We start from the raw sequence: 18,920 nt of genomic DNA, 5'->3' as shown, positions 1-18,920 counted from the left end.
TACCCAGTATACAACAACCAGCCAATCACGGCAAGCGATGTACCTTACCGGCGATTGGCTGGTTGTTGTATACAAAGCCTGCTTGGATTGGTCAGCTCTCCCTGCCTGCCCAGCCCTCCCTGTCTCCAAGACTATCAGAGCGGTAGCGCAAACACGCCTCTTTCACCCGTCTGGCCCGCCCTTGTATCCTATTGCCTCCTTCTCTGCCTCTCAGATCTCGCACATGCGCGCCTGCGCCGCTTCACTGCAGTCCTCAGGAGCGAGATCTGAGAGGCAGAGAAGGAGGTACGGAAATAGGATACAAGGGCGGGCCAGACGGGTGAAAGAGGCGTGTTTTTCTGGGCACAGCGCCTCTCTATCTCTTTTTTCCATACCCCGGGCGTCCCGGACGCCTGCAGCTTGCTCCGCCCTTCACTTACACCTTCCCGGTGAGGCGCCCCCTCACCTCGTCATCGGGCGGGGATGCGGCCGCGGCCGTTTTTGAGCTCCCCCCACCATATGCGGCGACCGCAGATTCTCCAGTCCGGCTCGGAAGTTTCAGCACCCGCCCTATAAGACGACACCAGGCGTATAAGACGACCCCCGACTTTTGAGAAGATTTTCCTGGGTTAAAAAGTAGTCTTATATGCCAGAAAATACAGTAAATATCTTCCCCAGTGTATTATGTTTTGTGCGCATGGTGTGACGCTACTGTATAGGTTAGTCATTTTGCAAAACCATGGAAGATGCTATACATGAGAGAGCGAGTGAACTAGGCAGACACTGTGTTTCACTAGTTGTTTAGTGCAGAAGGCTATAAAAAAAGATACTGTGGTAGTGTTGAGGTGAAAGGTAACTATTCAGATTGTTCCTGACCCTCTGCCTGCATAACCAAGCTTCTCTGTATCCACTGGCTGAGAACCATACAGAAATATTGGGATTGGCCAAGGGGAAGAGCTGTTGCTTCTGTTGGTGGGTGGTGAGGCTATGCTGGTATAAGTATGCCAACATAGGCTCTGTTGGTTCAAGAAACATTGCTACTAGGGTCACAATTCAGCTGTGTATGATAATTTATACAAAGATTTCCTATTGTTTTACTTTATTTCCTGCTTTTTCTTGTTTTCTACAGTCAATGTAATATGAGTGGCTGATTTAATGGAATGAATGATTTACAATGGTGAGGCTGCATCTGTAATGTGACCTGTGCAATATGCTATTGTTTGGCCCAAAAGATACAATGAGAAATTTAGTCATATTCCTGTGTGAAATAACTTAAAGAATGCCACAACTTTTACTATGATGAGGACTGAGAAATCCAACAAATACTTGTCAGAGCAAGTCCAGGGTGATTCCCTGGCAAAGGGGCATGAAGGGCAAACCTAATCCTTGAATAGAGGCTAACCTATTCTCTTCTTGTTAAATCTATCTAGGATCAATGACTGGGCAGACAATGGATCCTTCTCCTCCTTTCCTCATGCAAGATGTGATAATTGAGATGAGAGGTACTATGTTCTGGAGCACACATAGAAACCCACTCACCGTCCAGCAATACAAAGCAGGGTCCCCAGTCAGTTGGCCAGTAATCACAACTCTGGCCCTACTGCTGCCACACTGGATTCCTGGAAAAACTTGCAACAATAAAACAGAATCCTCAAATATAAGCCAACCCCTTCATGTGCTCTGAAGAAGGTGAAAAGTAGAACTGGTCAGGAATTTTTCATTATTGGGTAAGGGAGGGAGGTGTGAGGGATGAGGCTTGGGGGGAGAGAGAGAGAGACAGACAGAAGACAAACAGACAGACAGACACACAAAGTCTGTCTCTCTCTCTCTATCTACCTCCCTCTACCCTTATCCTAGAATAATCCTTTTCTTCGTGGTTTGGGCACTTGCCTAGAATATGGAAAAGACAGGTTCAAGTCTCTGCCCTACTTTGAGCTGGAGTGGATTTTTTTAATCCCCCAAATAGTTTTGAAAGGTCTATTTTATCTCAATGAGGATTGGGGGAAAAAATTGAAATCTAAAAGATGTTCATGAAATGGGAAAATCATTTCCCACTCAGCTCTAGTGAAACTACATCGTGCCAGTTTTGCAATGAGGAAAAGTCTGTCTTAGCTCTGAAAAGGGAAACAGCAGAGCCCAGAACATGAAGTACAGAAGCCTTTTAGGACTCATCTGCATGGGAAGAAAGCTTGACATATCTTGCGTGGAAGAGCTGCTGTGTTTTAAAATCACACACTAGCTATTTTGCACCAATGTCTTTGTGAATTATATATCTACACAAGCCCTAACTTGCATGGAAGGAAGGGAGGGTTAGTGGGTGACTAAAGTGGGAGCTGACTGGACATTCTATATATGGTTGGAAACTTTAAATGATACCCTCCATCCCCTAATGGGCAGGGAACTTGGCCAATTGAAACTCTTGTGGCATTGGTTGATCTACTTGTGGAAGAGGCAAAGCAAACCTGGCCCAAGCCAAAACCCCACCTATGCCACAGAAGGTTCTGGGGGCAGTGAAGGGGGCAACACTCACTCCAATTTCAGCCAGGACCCTTGGGGTGCCCTTTTCCTACTAATCTTATCAAACCACCTCGGCACACACTCCTCTCTCCCCCAGGCAAGTGTCGGATTGCAGGGCTGCATTCACTCTCTGTGAACTCAGATTCAGAATTGCTGATATATTTTACTCTGTTTCCCTCAGCCTGATGTATGTGGTGGTTATTCATACACATGGGCCCAGGCTAGTTTTATAAAGATAAACAATTATTTGCTTCTGAACCCTCAACCTTTTATATGTCACAACAAAAATACTCTACATATTACTGCATCCCATGGCTGATATTTCAGCCAGATCTTAATAAGAAGCCTCATTTTTTATTCTTCTTTTCATTGCATAGCTCCACTGAACCCATCAAACATTACATTATAACAAGTTCCCACCATTCTGCCTCCTCTTGACAGTGCTGTCAGATTCATATTGAATGCTAAAGAAATCTTTAATAACTGGACACAATTTTCCTTACCAATTCAGAAATATGAATGCCCTCATAACCTACTGCAAATGCTTCCCATGAGCACTCAAGAGCAACGGGTATGACAGGGTTTTGATGGGTGGAGTGTACTTTTGCATCTGTTATCTTTATAGAAATTCAAAAGCCTTTTTGTCACAACTGCCATGATATCATTATTCTTGGGCCTTTAATGGTTCAGTGAAGAGCTACTACATGCTGCTTAAATGGGCAGAGTGAGGGGTTGCTCACTACGATTTTTAGATCATTTACCCTTTCAATGCTTGTCTGGCATACACACTCCTGTTCTATTGCTTTCACTGCAAGATCTATAATGTATTTATTTTATTTTATTTATTTACGAGATAATGCCAACACATTCTGCTGACAAATATGAAGAAGAAGCCTTGCCCCAAAATGTTTATTAGCTGAATAGGTTATTTGATATATCAATAAGCTGAAATCAATAGGATCAGGAGTCAGACTGATCCATTACATGTCAGTACAATGTATACACATTTCTTTGTTAGCTTCAGTCTACTCTTGCATGCAGCTTCATGCTTGCATGACCCAAACCAAGTACTATGGCAGTGAGAAAACTGTGGCAGTTTGGGATTATCTTTACAAGATAGTATCCTTTGTGTGTGTCTGTATGTGTGTGTGCATGTGGTTCATGTGAAAACAAGACAAGGGCTTATCTTGTCTGATCCAATGCATGATCATTAAAATAAAGCTTCTTGAAGAAGGCTGGCACTGGATGTCTACTAAATCTTCAGAATAAATGATTATTGTGATATTTCAGTGTTGCAATATTTTTTGTTGAAGAGGCACTGTTTTAATTGAAGTTACAGATGAGCAATACAAAAAAAAATCCTCTATCTACTTTAAAACTTATGTATGCAACTGAAGGAAAAACGTGACACAATAATAAAATATATTTCAGAAATTCTTGAACAATCACAACATTGTAGAGGTCCAAGATATCAGATGGGTGATCTCATTAAGGAAGGAAGTTCATAAGAGAAGTAACCTTAGTTCAGTTGTTTCTTTAAGTAAATTTAATTAATTGAAGCTCAATCTCCAAATATTTATTGTACAAGTCCATTTTTAAATTAGTAATTTCCCATTGAAAATACCTTTTCTATGTTCATTGTAAAGCCTCAAATCCTTTATTAGGCTCTATTAATGTGGTCCCATGTGTCCATCCAGAGTCCCATATATTTGGGATTTCTCTCATGCACAGGCATAATTGTTAATAGATTCTGATGGGGCCTTAGAACTTTACAGAAAAAATGAGCCTTTGTGCTGGAAGAGTTCAAAAATTAATTATTCAGAGAAAAGGATAGTATTTGTGAAAGTTTGGATATCTTTAATAGAATATTTGCTAGAATTTGTTTTAGAAATAGGAAAGTTATAAATATTGGAATATTGTGCGGTACACTACATTAAGAAGCACACTCACAAATGTGGAGTAAAAGATACCATCATAACACCAGCATGTGTTGCATCTCACAAGTGAAATGTAGGTGCATTTTGTCAATGATTAGATATTTACAGGTTCAGGATAGTCTGTTCTAGCCTATGATTGTTTGAAGTATGCACATAAGGAATTTGCATGCCTTGAACGGGGGTAAATAAAACAAAAATAGCAGCACCATGTGCAAAGAACTATAGGTCTTCATTAAAAAACGGTTGTGTTCAAATTCCAAGCAGACTGCACTTGCAAACAAACATGTTCCACCTTTGCAGAATTCGTTTCACTTAATTCTACCCCAAACTAATTGAATTTCCAGTTTATCAACACAAAAGTTAAAAAAAATTGTTAGTCAGCCCCGTCCCCCAAAAATGAGGTTAGCTTAAAGATCATGAGAAGAAAAAAAAATATGTTGGGAGTTCTTTTTAATTTCTGTTTTATTGAACGTTTAGCATTCATATTTTCAAATTTTCAACCACAAGAGCTAGTGTGACAAAGTGCTAGGAGCCTATTTAGAGTTGATCCAGCATTCTGGTCATTAAGTGTATGTCTACACAGCAATTAAGCATATGTGTCTGGCCCTGGTCAGCCGACTCAGGCTTGCAGGGCTCTGGCTACAGGGCTGTAAAATTGTGGTGTAGATGTTCAGGCTTACACTGGAGCCCAGGCTCTGGGACCCCATGAGTCAGTTGACATAGGCCAGCCACAGGTGTTTAATTGATGTATAGACATACCCGAAGGTGCTAGCTATTCCCTCCTCGAGTGGACTTAAGTCGGAGATGGGTGCTCAATGGCTTAATTAGGCAGGTGGCTGATAAGCTAATGAGAATAATCAACCCATTAGCTGGGAACAGTTAAAGGAGAGAAAGGAGGTACAAAAGAAGGAAGCTAGGAGGGGTTAGGGGACACAGGCTCTTAGGATGAAGGGAGCTTTTCCTCCCCTTCCCCAGAGAATGGGCTAAGAGGGACATTTATGTTTATTTGTATGTTGCTGCACAAGGCTATACTGCTTAACTGGTAAAGGGGACCTAATAAATAAATTGGTGTTTATAAACCCGGAATGCATCTAGCCTATTGGTGGAGGCCCAAAGGGTATAGAAGATAGCCCTAAGCTAGGCAGAAACACAGACATATATGTGTGTATAGAGAGAGAGAGAGAGAGAGAATTCTAGGAGCTGTAAGAAAATCAACAAATATGGGGAGATTCACAATAACATCATGAAAACTGGCAACACTTATGCTGGTATAAATCCATAGTAAAGGCTGAAGTCAACAGTGTTACTCTATATTCACACTGACATAACTAGAAATGGAATGGAACCTGCATATACCCCACTGTTGTCCAGGGCTATGGGTCATTCAACCATACCTTAGGCTTGGAAATTGTTATGCCTATGTGATAGGGTGTATAAAGCCTGGTGAACAAGGGGTTAATAGGAGCCTGAGAGCTCATTTAGTCTCTTCCTTGTACCTGGAAGGGTATCAGGCTTAATTCCTTATCAGAACCAGCTGGGGAGGAGCTGTGCTGGTTTCATGAGGGAAAGTGTGGTGACTAAACAGGGAGGAGGGAGACTCAGGATGTGGTGTGGTAAAGTCTTAGGGAGATGAGATCTAGGAGAAAGGGGGACTAGAGTTCCTTGTCTCTAAGAAAAGAACTACAGGAAGCCCCAGGAAGATATTTAGCCCTATAGTGGGCCTTGAAATAGGGGCAAGGCTCCACGGAGGCAGTACTTGAAATAGAGAACTGGGGGCAAAATCAGGGGGATTACAGGATCAATCTTGGGATGGACAGAAATGGTTTAAGATGTATTTGATTTTGTTAGGAGTTGGAGTCCTGCTGGGGAGAAGCTTATGAACCTACTACTCTGAATGAAGAGTAGGATTGAAAGGCAACGCAGGAGAGATGGAATATGTATTATTGATGGCCAGTATTGTTTTGGACACTATTTATTTGAGACATTGATTCCCTGGAATGGGTGAGACTGTATGTGACCTGAATGGATGGGAGAGTCACTAAAAGTATTGCTGGCAGAGGAGATTACTGGGGGAAGGCCCTGCAATTCTCTGTTTAGCCATGAGGGAATGTGCCAAATGGTGAGTTACTCTGCTACAGTCTATTTCTGGTTTTAAACTAAGGGTAACCAATTTAAATTACTTGCATTCACGAGATACTTCTGCTTTTGACACAGTAAATCCATCAGTATTATAATAATGGTCTAACACTTTGCTCATATTCTTTAAGCACAGATGGCCCAATTCTTTTGTCCGGTGTAAATTTGGAATAACATTACTGATATCAGTGGAGTCATTTCAGATTCTCACTGATGTGAGAGAGAACAATGTGCCCATGAGTCATTAAACGAAAACCATGGAGAGATGGGTGCACCTTAAGTATGGCCTATTATAATGAACTAATTTTTCATATCTTTAACAGTTTTGTTACAGTAAGACTTACAACAGACTGAGGTATGTTTCCCACAGCAGCCATAACTTCTGAATTTCTTGACATTTATGTATTTAAATTCTTAACCATTATATTACCTTAATGTAGTTGCACAATATGAAGTTGATTTAAAGGTATTTGCACATAGTATAATATATACTCAAAGTGTAAAAATCATAAGCAATAACAAGATGTAAATTGGAAAAAATATTCTGCACATTCTTGGCATATATACTAGCTTTCTGTATAGATTCCTGATAGTACATCTTGCTTTTGTAACTAATATCAAAATGATCCTTAAACTTAAAAGTGATTATTCATGACTTTCAAAGGTGTAAATGGGATATGAGTCAGGCACTTAAAATATACCATTATAAATCTTAAAATTAATCTTGTCTTTCCTATACTATCTTTTGAAAATATTCCTCACAAATCCAACCATAAAATGATTACACCTAGTAGTGTCCAAAATCAGAAATGATAGATAATGACGTGATCAAGTTTGTAAGTATATTAGAAAAAAACTCATACTTGTTAATATGGAGAAAGTTGTCAGATAATGGTGCACTCTGAAATTTCCACAAATAATTGCATTTGAGCAATTTACATTACCCCATTAGACACAAGTGGATTTGAAGGCAACCTACATTAGATATTTCAGGAATCACAAATCTGAAATTGTACCTAAATCTATTTTTAACAAACTACACAATATCTATCTCTAAAAAGAAAGTAAAGAAAACCTTACCACTTCTTACTCGTATCGCACCTCTGTATAAAAACATTAACTCCTACCTCAAAAAATCAAAATCAAACCTACATTCTAAAACATCCCAATGTGCTCTAGGGGATAAAGAACTAGACTACTATCTAGGAGGCCGGGATTCTGCTACTGATATTTTGTGTGGTCGTAGGCAGGACCGGCTCTAGGCACCAGCAAAGCAAGCACATGCTTGGGGCGGCACAATTCCAGGGGCAGCATTCCTGGCATTCTTTTTTTTTTTTGCTTAGGCAGTTGCACTCTCGGAGCTTGGGGCGGCAAAAAACCTAAAGCTGGCCCTGGTCATAGGCAAGTCATTTCACTTCTTTGAGCCTCTCATGCTTTGCCTCTATTAGATTGTAAAATCTTCAGGGCAGGAACTGTCTCTTCTATGTCAGTGCAGTGCCTAGCACTATGGGCCCTGGTTTTAGTTGGGTATCTAGGTGCTACTGTGATACAAATAATCTCTAATTCAATAGATGCTCAATCAAAAACCACTCTGAAGAAAATAATGCACTTCCAGATACTCTGAATAATTCACTTGCTGACATGGGACATAAATCTGACTACTATTGCCTTTATAACCAGGAAGTCTCCGTATTTTTACAAATTCACTTAGTAAAGGTCTAGAAAAAGGTCTCCTGCATGGGGAATTATCATGAGTTCATTCAAAAGACTCATTCCACATGCAATGTAGTAATCTTATGAGAATCTGGTTATATTCCTGGTCTTTGCTTCCTCAGAGCAGCTATCCCCAAATCAACCCTGTTGTCCACAGGGTCAGCACTATGGAGGCTGCCTTTAGGTAGGGTTACCAGATAGCAACGGTGAAAAAACATGACGGAGTGGAGAGTAATAGGCGCCTATGTAAGAAAAAATCCCCCAAAATGGGACTGTTCCTGTAAAAACGGGATGGATGGTCAACCTACCCTTAGGATAGGGTGACCAGATGTCCCGATTTTATAGGGACAGTCCCGATTTTGGGGTCTTTTTCTTATATAGGCTCCTATTACCACCCACCCCCATCCCAATTTTTCACACTTGCTGTCTGGACACCCTACTTTAGGATTACTCTATTACTGACTGAGGGGAACCAGTCTTCTAGAGGCCCCAAACCCACTCTTCCATAACCATTTAGGAAGTCTTTATATTCTATATAGGTTCTTTAAATATATCTTCTATATAGGTCCTCATCACCACAGTATCTGAGTGTTTTCCAGTAACTCCTTAAGTGACATGACTAAGATCTCTTATGTGGTTCATTCTCTTCTTTATCCTCTCCCCCAGGAGAGGACTATGTGTGTAGTGTTCTATTTTGTTGGATTTTGTTTTTTTAAATGTACTTAAATATTAGTGAAGGCTGAAGTGTTGAAGAAGTGTGCCTTGCAAGTGGAGCAGAAAGTGGTGAGGTTTGTGACAGTCCTCAGTTCCCATGGGAGTTAATTACACAGTTTCCGACTGTGCCCTGAGAAAGTCTGGTCTGTTGCACAGATGAGCTTTACCCTTATGACTGAGAGTTCCATTGTGCCAGAGCAGTGGAGTTGCCCATTATGGCCATCATTCTGGACTCAGTATGCCTTCCAATGCTTATCACAGCTCACTTGCTGGCAGAAAAAAGCTGTGCCTGCTCTCCAATAAATAGGTGACAATCTTACCCAATCTTGGGTGAGATGACAGTGTGTGGTAGTTTGGATTTATGTTGATGCTACAGTTAAATTCCATGAAGTGGCATACTAGAAAGAATCACAGTACAGCTTTATAATGTCCTTTTTTTTTTTGTATTGAATCTGTCTGTTGTATTGGGGATGAGGAAGTTTGTAGTGTGGAGCAGCCTAGGTACATTTTTTAAAGAATTTAAATACCATTGTTAGGCTTTTCCTATGACTTCTTGTTAGTTTAATTTTATTCTTTGGCAAATTTGCTTTGTAACAAACTATAGTTGTAATATAGGAAATGCTCTAATATATTGTTCAATCTTAAAGATTTCATAAATTTTCAAAGGTGCACTGCTTCAATATGTTTTACATTTGAGCTTGTTGTTCTGGCTTTATCTACTCTTAATGGCATTAGATTTATATACTCTTAGGTCTGATTATTTTTTCCAGAGGCACTAAAGAATCCACCGTTCTCAATAGTTTTAAATCAAGTTGTGGGTGCTCAGCACTTCAGAAAATCGGCCATTCAACAGCTATTTCAATGCTACTGCTTTGTTTCAAATGAAGCAAGATGACCCATTAAAATGCTATAAATCATTTTAAACAGTGACTTGCTAATGTGGAATAGTGGGAATTGATAAAATCTCTATCTGATAACCAGCAATACTGCTTCTGATTAATTTGAGTTTTGTATGTCTTCTAAAATATCTAGGGGACTAGATACAATTAAGAGATATATCTGAAGTGTTTGGGGAAGGAGTTCTAGCTGAAAATGTTAACACATTTTCATAATTCTTTCTATTCTAAGTACTTATGTGCCCCAATCACCATAGTATCTGAGCATCTCACAATCTCTAATGTATTTATTTCCATCTCACACCCCTGAGGTAGTGAAATGCTATTATTCCCATTTTATAGATGGAGAACTGAGGGAGACACTAAATGACTTGTCCAAAGTAACACAGGAAATCTGTGGAAAAACAGGGACTTGAATCTAGGTCTCCCAAATCCTGGGCTAGTGCTCTAACCACTGGACTTATGGACCATTGTTTAGGTTATTTTAATAGTTAGTCCTAACTACCCGTTAGCTTAGTTCACATTCACATTATAGAAAGTACAATATTATTCTGAATTGCCCTTTGGAATCATTTCTGGACGTTCTATAAATTCCAACATCACATGCTTTTATGATATAGTCATAAAATAAATAATCAATATAACTAGTATAAAATATTTCACAACAAAAATAAAAATAAAACTATTCTGTTTTACAGTAGGGATCTGTATGTATGATTTATTAAGGCAACTCTCATAATGTGGCCTCTGTGTGCTATTGTGTACATGAACACTTGCTAATGCAGTTATTCACTATCACCTGCCCATTAAACCTGTAAAATATTTAATAACAATTGAATATAAACTGTTTACAAATGCAAATTCTAAAATGTGAATGCAAGTTGTACCCAAAAGTGGAGGCCAGAATGAGACTTTTAACACTGAATCTTATAGGAATAGGACTACGTTGTGAGGTGACTATACATCTGCACAGGGGAATAAGAATGCCCATTTGACCCTTTTTGGGTCCTGGTATGGGAGGCTAAAAAGGCTTACAATACTTGCTTACTCCCATTGCCTGGAGAAATTGGGTGGAAAGTAGGAAGGAAGGGGCCAGGAATGGGCTGAGCTGTGATTCTGTCCCCCCAACCCTCATCATGCCAGCCAGCATGTGAGGTGTAGTAACTTTCTGTACATTGCCACTCCACGGAGTAAGATGGGAGCTGGGAGAAAATATATGTCTACCCATCTACCGTTAGGGTGGAACAGTTCATGCATGTCATATTGCCCAAGACTGTGCCTAAAGCCAAAGTGCACCGCATACAGAATAAATTTTCACATGTCAAGTTTACACAGTATGTTCACAGGTTAAGAGTAACAGTTACATGTACAGGGCAAAAAACCAATCCTCTCAATGGCTAAAAGATGAAGGGATATAAGCTTTTTTAGCTTTAATCTTGACAGTTGAAAATGTAATAATACTTTGGATTGATTTTATTATGATCAGTACTGAAGAACTAGTGTTGTGTTATTTGTATGACCAAAAACATGCAAATAGGGAAGATAAATTGATACTATCGCAAGTAATGTTCAATAAATGATCAACATACTAATATTTCCAGGTATCTCAAAATCTCTATTCTTTTCAACATCCTCCAGAAGACAGTCTTCATGTTAAATTACCACACTCTTTGATGGGAAATAAGCAATTGCTTGAACTTGCAGTTGCTTGGTTGAATGAGTTTAACAAAACATGTTAAATTACATTGTTGTTGTACAGTACAAGGGTGGAGCACAGCCTAACAAAATACTTAAATGTTTATAAGCTGAAACATGTTTCAATACAATTTGATTAGAAGTTAATATCATAGGTGATCTATCAATATCAGTGTTAAATGAATTATCCCGGCTAAAATCATAAATTTTGTTTTACTTGCATTTAATAGCAAACATGAATCAGAAAGTGTTTCTGAATTTTATTAAAATTCTGTTAGAGCTCATTTATAACTGAGGACAATGAAATGCTTATAGAATATAAAATGGTATAATCAGTGAAAAGATAAAGAGCTCCCAGCAACCTGTTCTATATTGTTAATATAAATGGAAAATAAGATTGGTCCAAGATAGAACTCTGCAGGACTGCTTTAGTTTTATTTCTCAACAAAATTTTATTGCTATCTGATTTGACACACTGTTCATTTTGATTGAGGGTCTCATCTTGAAGTCTTTACTCAGATACTGCACAGGCAAAAGTCATGTTGACAGCAATGGGAGTATTTCTAAGATGGACTAAGGACTTGCAGAATGGGCCCATAGATATATCCAGAACTGACTCAGATTGAAAAACAAAACAAAACAGAAAAATGAAAAAATGGGGGGGAAATGTTGATTTCTTGGGTTTTTTCTTCTTTTCCTTTCCTTTCTCCCCTTTTTTCTTCAATTTTTCCATTGGAAAAGGAGTGAAAAGAGGAGGGAGAGGATGACAAGTTATCAAATATTAACTAAAATATCTACCATATTTTAAACATACCACTTTTAATCTCTACTCCAATATTTTCCTATTCTATTAATGTTTTTTTGGGGGGGTAGGTCTCACCATACACCATAGCGTAGTAACTGTTGGCAAATCATGACTTTCAGTGGTGACCAATGTGCCGTGGACTAGAAATGTTTTTGATTTAAATCCAAACTTTACAGTGCTGGTCCATCTCTACTATTGATACTGTCCTTTTTGGAAAATTAATATCATATGCATTTGATAACACTTAGATTACAAAGTCTTTGTTTATTAACAATAAGAGCAAGAACTGGTTGGGAAACAAATGTTTTAGCTATGGGGAAAAATGATAAATGAAAACTTTCTTTTTTTCATTAAACTTTCTTCAAAAATTTCTAGGCATTTACTGAAAACCAAACCCAGAACATTTTAAAATTTAAAAAAAGGAGTGTGGGGAGAATCTCATTGTTGAAAAAAGGAGGGAGGTTTTCACTGAAAAGATTGGGTTTTGAGAAACTGATCTTTCCTGAAACTTCCCTCTTGGTTGAAAAAGCTATTTTCCATTTAAAAAAAATGAAGTTTCTAACCTGCTCTAGAGAACTACTATTCTCTATTCAAAAGTGTTCATTCGCTTCATAAACCTGAGTTGTCTTTAGGTGTGCCTGAGATTCTTTTGAACTAGCTTTCCATGAGCAAATTTCTTGCACAATATACAGTTGTCTTTCAGTATGCAGTGAGCTGAGATGCCCCTGGAGACTTGGGATGGCTGATCAAATGCATTCAAAGAAATTACCATATGCTTGTTGACATTCTACAAGCAGTTAAGGAGGGCAAAATTGTGGAGCAAATTACTCACTGAAAATTATTCACTGAACTTAAGTAATAAATCTATGAGGTCTTCTACCTTGCTCCTGAAGAATCTTGTCCTTTGGGGATCAGGCTGCTTCCAGATAGCTAGTATTGTGGATGCAAGCATGAGGATGAGCATCTATTCTGAAACGCTTAAGACAGTTTGCTTTATTATTTGAGAAACAGCTCACTCATGCATAATTATTGTAGGCTATATTTACATATTTTTTAAATGCAGAAGAATGCATTTTAGTAACTTGTGTGCTGTTTGTTCTTTTGTTTTCCTGAACACTTAGGGATTTCCACAATATTCTGATGTAGCTGTAAATGAATAGTGTTCATTTCAAGAGACACTGCAGTGTCTCATGCTGGTGCAGGAGAGAAAGGAACCAGGTGTATGTCAACTGCAACTGTATTCTTAGTTTAGAATAAAAAAGTTTTCTGGACTAACCAATGCAGGGACTTTAATAGCAGAGTCCTAGGTGAAGAACTTGAAAATATAGCTATACCTTTTGTTTGCTGGAACTGTTTGTCTATAAAAAGCGCTCAACCTTCTCAGGTAGATTTCTGCTTTTAAGACTACCTCTGTTGCACTGGCACCAAGTCCCCTTACAAACAATGAGCTCTCCAAAAGTTAAACACCTAGAAGTGTAGTGTGACTGCAGTCTGAGTAGTAACTTTGAAGCCTCAGGGATGTGGGGGAAAAGAGAAGGGCAGCAGGGTGTTTAGGTCTGGAAAGTGTCTTGATTTTTGTGTGTTTTGGAAATCTTCTCTATAGTTTGATTGTTTATTACTTCCCTTTGCACTTTTCCCAATATAACTTACATGCATGTGCATGGCTTGAGTTGCCAATCCTGATAGCGGCATAGTGATTCCTGAGAGCACTGTTTAAGAAACTATATATGTAAATTCTTTAGAGGTAAGGGAACACCTAGAGTGCACGCCTTCCTTGAGACTGGCAGTACAAAATGCAAAAGATAGTATTGATCACCTATCACCACTTGCCCTAAAAAAGGATGATACTGATGCTACCAATTGGTTGAAACCTCAAATATGAAACAGTTAGTGCCACCTACTGGAATATAAGTTACTTATATTTCCTAGTGATTTCTTCTTGCCTAGTTTTACATGACACAAGGAATAAAGCTTCCACCACTCTCACTGAGAGATTATTCATGGACTAATAGACCTCACTGATTATTTCTTTTTTCCAGAGTCAGTCTAAATCATAGAATGCCCCACGGATGAAATAACAGAGAGTTTGTATGTGATAGACACAAATGGGCACAAAGATGCTTAAAATATTTTTTTTTTAATAAGGAAATTAAGGAGCTGGTATACTATGCTTTGTCTCTGCTGCCAATCCCTTTTTAAATTATATAACTGTGTTACATGTTGTCCGAGACCAATACAGGCTCGAATGAGGATTCGAGTGGAAGAGGAAAATTGAGACAGAGGCAGATTGTAATTCAAAACAAGTGGCCGTTTATTAATGGGGGATATATCACAACTTGGGCTGGGGAGGAACACCTCTACCAACTAACAATACAAATTCATTTGAAATAGGAACAAACAAACAACCAAAAATATCACCAGAGCAGTAATATAAAACAGTCTATGTACACTTAACAACAAGGAATCAGATAATTTACAACCAACTATTTACTGACAAACCAGAACAAAACAGAGTAAACTGTAACAATTCGTCCTCTATACCAGGGGTCGGCAACCTTTCAGAAGTGGTGTGCCGAGTCTTCATTTATTCACTCTAATTTAAGGTTTTGTGTGCCAGTCATAAATTTTAACGTTTTTAGAAGGTCTCTTTCATAAGTCTATAATATATAACTAAACTATTGTATGTAAAGTAAATAAGGTTTTTAAAATGTTTAAGAAGGTTCATTTAAAATTAAATTAAAATGCAGAGCCCCCCAGACTGGTGGCCAGGACCCGGGCAGTGTGAGTGCCACTAAAAATCAGCTCGCATGCCGCCTTCGGCACATGTGCCATAGGTTGCCTACCCCTGCTCTATACACTACACATGAGATTTGGTACCAAGTAATAAAGAAAAAGGGCATAACAAACAAAATATCTACAAAAAATAATATATACATACCACACTCCAGGCGCAGCTGACCAGCAGTACAGACACCAGGGACATGATGAGATGTAACCCGAGATGACACGACACAAGCCGGGTAAATCCGGAGGAGATCCTGGCTGAAAGGGTGATCAGGCCTTCCAGCTAACACACGGACACTCATGCGGATTTAGGCAAGGGACATAGTTTTGTTCGAAGACCCTTGCACGTGCTAGCATCTAATTGGTTCCCCGCTCCTACACTAACCAGGCTCTGAGCTGGTGCCCTCTACCTAAACAGACACTGCACCCGGCACGCTAAGCTTATGCACATGGCATTCTGGAATTGTAGCACACGGTACCAATGTGACCCACAGTTGACCAGGTGGAAGGTTCGAGAATGGACACATGGCCCCAATGGGTTGCACACGACACCAAGGCGCTGCACATGGCACCAAGGTGCTGCACACGACACCGATGTGACCTTCTGACCGATAATTGGACATCCAGATGCCATGACAGAGCATAGGGCTGCGACACATGTTATAAAGGAAATGTATAGATTCAGGGACAAATAGTCTTTGACTAAGATTAAATCCGATTCAGGATCATAATGCTCTGCACTTTATGCGTCTCCAGAGCTTGACTATTTTCTGTGAACCAAGCTGAACATATTTTATGAATAAGCATGTACTAGATTTTTTTTTCTATGGTAAAACAAAAATCTAACCTCTTCCCCATGTGCTCCTGGTTTAATCAGGTTGTACCTAAATGAATATGTAAATCTGGTACTTGAAATGCACAATATACAAGAACTTTTGGAATTCTTTAGAAATGGTTGAATTGTGTGTCCACATGGTGCAGGTAACTGGACTCTCAAAAATATAAGGGTTCAATATGATCTTCACTTGGGAAGATTTTCAGAGGCACAAAGGACTGATAGGGCCCATCCCTATGAATGATTTCTTGCATTTTAAAATAACTAAAATTTCATATTCTGTATTTTAAACAATAGAAAATAGAATACCTTTGGGGGAGGGATAAGCCTGTATTTAATTTTGGTGAAATAAATGAGCCCAAAGAATTAAAGGTGTTAACATAGCTCTGTCAGTGTCCAACACTGAACAGTTTTAAGCATGGTTTAACCTGCTTAATACCATGGTGCAAACACCATTATTTTTAACCTTTTTTATTAGATACACAGAAGAAGGAAAAACAGTTAAAGCATTCAAAATGTAAAGTATTAAGAGTAAAGCTTTCACTTTAACAACATCCCTTGTTCTCTTTCCTTTTAGTGTGAGAGTTTTTAGAAGGAGCCCTCCTCTTTCCGATCCCTGACAGTCTTTTAGATAGTTTCAAAGGTAGTAATAACTGTCCTATATTGGGAAAAGAGAAGAAGTTAGTTGAAATGGGCTGGAGCAAACTTGTACCAGTGTTGGGCTGTTTAGGGCATTGCTTTTAACAGCCACTCTCTTGGTTACAGACTTATAGCAATGTGGCAAAATATATTGGTTTGGCCAGCTAGGCCAAACTCTTATTAGACCAAAGAAAAAAGGAAAAGGATAGTAAATAAGATACAAGATGGGGGGAAGAAAAAGCACACATGGGGTGTGACAGTCTTAATTCCCATGTAAAAATTGGGATTTAGCTGAAGCTGGTGGATGGTGATGGTGATAACTAGGTCCCTTTCTGGCACAGTCTGGTCAGGATATCTTTTAGAATCAGGACAATGATAAATAAAATAAATAAATATATGGAGATATACCTATCTCATAGAACTGGAAGGGACCCTGAAAAGTCATCAAAAATCCAGCCCCCTGCCTTCACTAGCAGGACTGCCCCCAGAACCCCTGCCCATGACTGCTCCCCACTGCCCCATCCACCCCCCCTCCTTCTGACTGCCCCCCAGGACTCCTGCCCCCATTCAACCCCCTGTTTCCCTCTGACCACCATCCACACTCCCACCCACTGACCACCACCCCAAACTCCCCTGCCCTCTCTCCAACCCTAGCTGCTCCTTGCCCCCTTACTGCGCTGCCTGGAGGACCAGTGTCTGGCGGCGCTACAGCCGTGCCACCCGGCTGGAGCCAGGCCGGGCCACACTGCCACCACGCAGCACAGAGCACCGGGTCAGGCCAGGCTCTGCAGCTGTGCTGCACCAGGAGCTCACAGCCACAGAGCTTCCTCATCTGCATAAACTATTTACTCCAGAAATCAGGATGGACAGCATCTCCAGAGGGGAAGGAGATCCACACCCCATCTATTGATGAGTGGAGGGAGTATCTTAACAGAGAGCTTAATTTGTAGGAGCTTCTACCTTGAATTCCTCAAGTGACGGTCTGGGAGTCACCATAATTGTTCATAAATTCAGAATTGGTTGGGTAATGGAACTGAATGTAGAGAGGAGAGAGTGGCAAGGGTCTTCTACCCTTTTAATAAGAAGACTATACCAGTGGCAAGGTGTCCTATCAAGGATCCCCTCCACTACATCATTGGGAGGACTCTTTTATGGGTGATGATGCAGAGGTGATCCCAGGAAAGGGCACGCTGCAGAGAAGCCTCTTCATGGAAGATGCAGAGGACAGCAGCAGAGTTGAATGAACACAGACACCCCTCCTGCTGAGCCACCAAATAAAGCTAAAATCACTATAGCTGAGTCAGGTGGGGAGCCTTCAGGACAGAACAGACAGTACTCCCAAGGGAGTGGAGAACAGCCAGGTTGTGTGGTCCTCAGGACTCTGGGACTATGCTACCCACTGGTACCAAACTATGAAAGTAGTTTAGCAAAAGTGGGAAAGTGGTGTGGTAAAGAGACATATGCCCATTGGATGTTCACACTGGTCAGTTTGGAATGAAGATAATGGACTACTAAAGTTTCTCTGGGCAAAATTTAAAATTAATATTAGACATCATTGCTGTGCTTCCCAGGCTAATGTTTCCTTATTTCTTAAACAGACTCAATGCTAGTTAGTGGGGAAGCATTGTCTATTAAGTGTAACCAGGGAAGATATTTAGTGGTCCCAGAAATCCTGGTTGGAGACTTGAGCCAAAGATTTTAATTTTCAGAGGGACCCTTAGCTATTTAAACTCAGCACTTGTTGTTACCAACAGTACCTGACAGAAGGGTTACAGATGTTTAACCAACAGAATGATTCTTTTTAATGAAAACTGCTTATCAATATTGCAATTAATTGGCAAAGAAACAGAAAGATCTAGTTTAGGGAAGAGGGCATCTATCCCATGCCCCCAAGACTGTGTATCACAAAAGTTCCACAGTGCACTAGGATCTCTTGTGCTTGGAAAATACCAGAGGTGTATAGAACTAGCTCAGTCAGGGTAGTATTGTGGCTATACTCTTCATCGGTTCAGAGAGGACTTCTGGAGTTCCTGCACCTCCACAGTGCAGGGCTGTGGCTACATGCCACAGTTCTCCTTCACCATTTCAAACTGTAACTGCTGCTAGTTAGTAGCCCTATTTCTACTTATCTTTTGCAGATAGTCCCTGGTATGTATGGGAGGGGAAACAATTTTATTATCATATTAAAACCCAGAAGCCCCTGTGATGGGGTGCCTAACCCCACAAAGGCATAGAAGGGGTTAATCATGCCTTGCCTTGGAAGGCACAAT

The 18,920-nt window shown here is 39.9% G+C and overlaps 1 long non-coding RNA gene across 2 annotated transcripts in view; it reads left to right on the top strand.

Annotated features, from left to right (window-relative positions):
• The window catches only part of LOC135983630 (uncharacterized), a 206,118-nt gene extending 202,338 nt beyond the window's left edge, over window positions 1–3,780 (top strand). For both annotated transcript variants that reach the window (XR_010601351.1, XR_010601352.1), the window contains one exon: window positions 1,410–3,780. This is a non-coding gene — a long non-coding RNA (uncharacterized LOC135983630). The remainder of the gene's footprint in view (window positions 1–1,409) is intronic.
• The last annotated feature ends 15,140 nt before the right edge of the window (window positions 3,781–18,920 follow it).

This window comes from Chrysemys picta, chromosome 5, assembly GCF_011386835.1.
Source record: "Chrysemys picta bellii isolate R12L10 chromosome 5, ASM1138683v2, whole genome shotgun sequence".
NCBI classification, from domain to species: Eukaryota; Metazoa; Chordata; order Testudines; family Emydidae; genus Chrysemys; species Chrysemys picta.
Note: the sequence above shows the minus strand (reverse complement) of the source record. Positions and strands in the feature narration are given on the sequence as shown.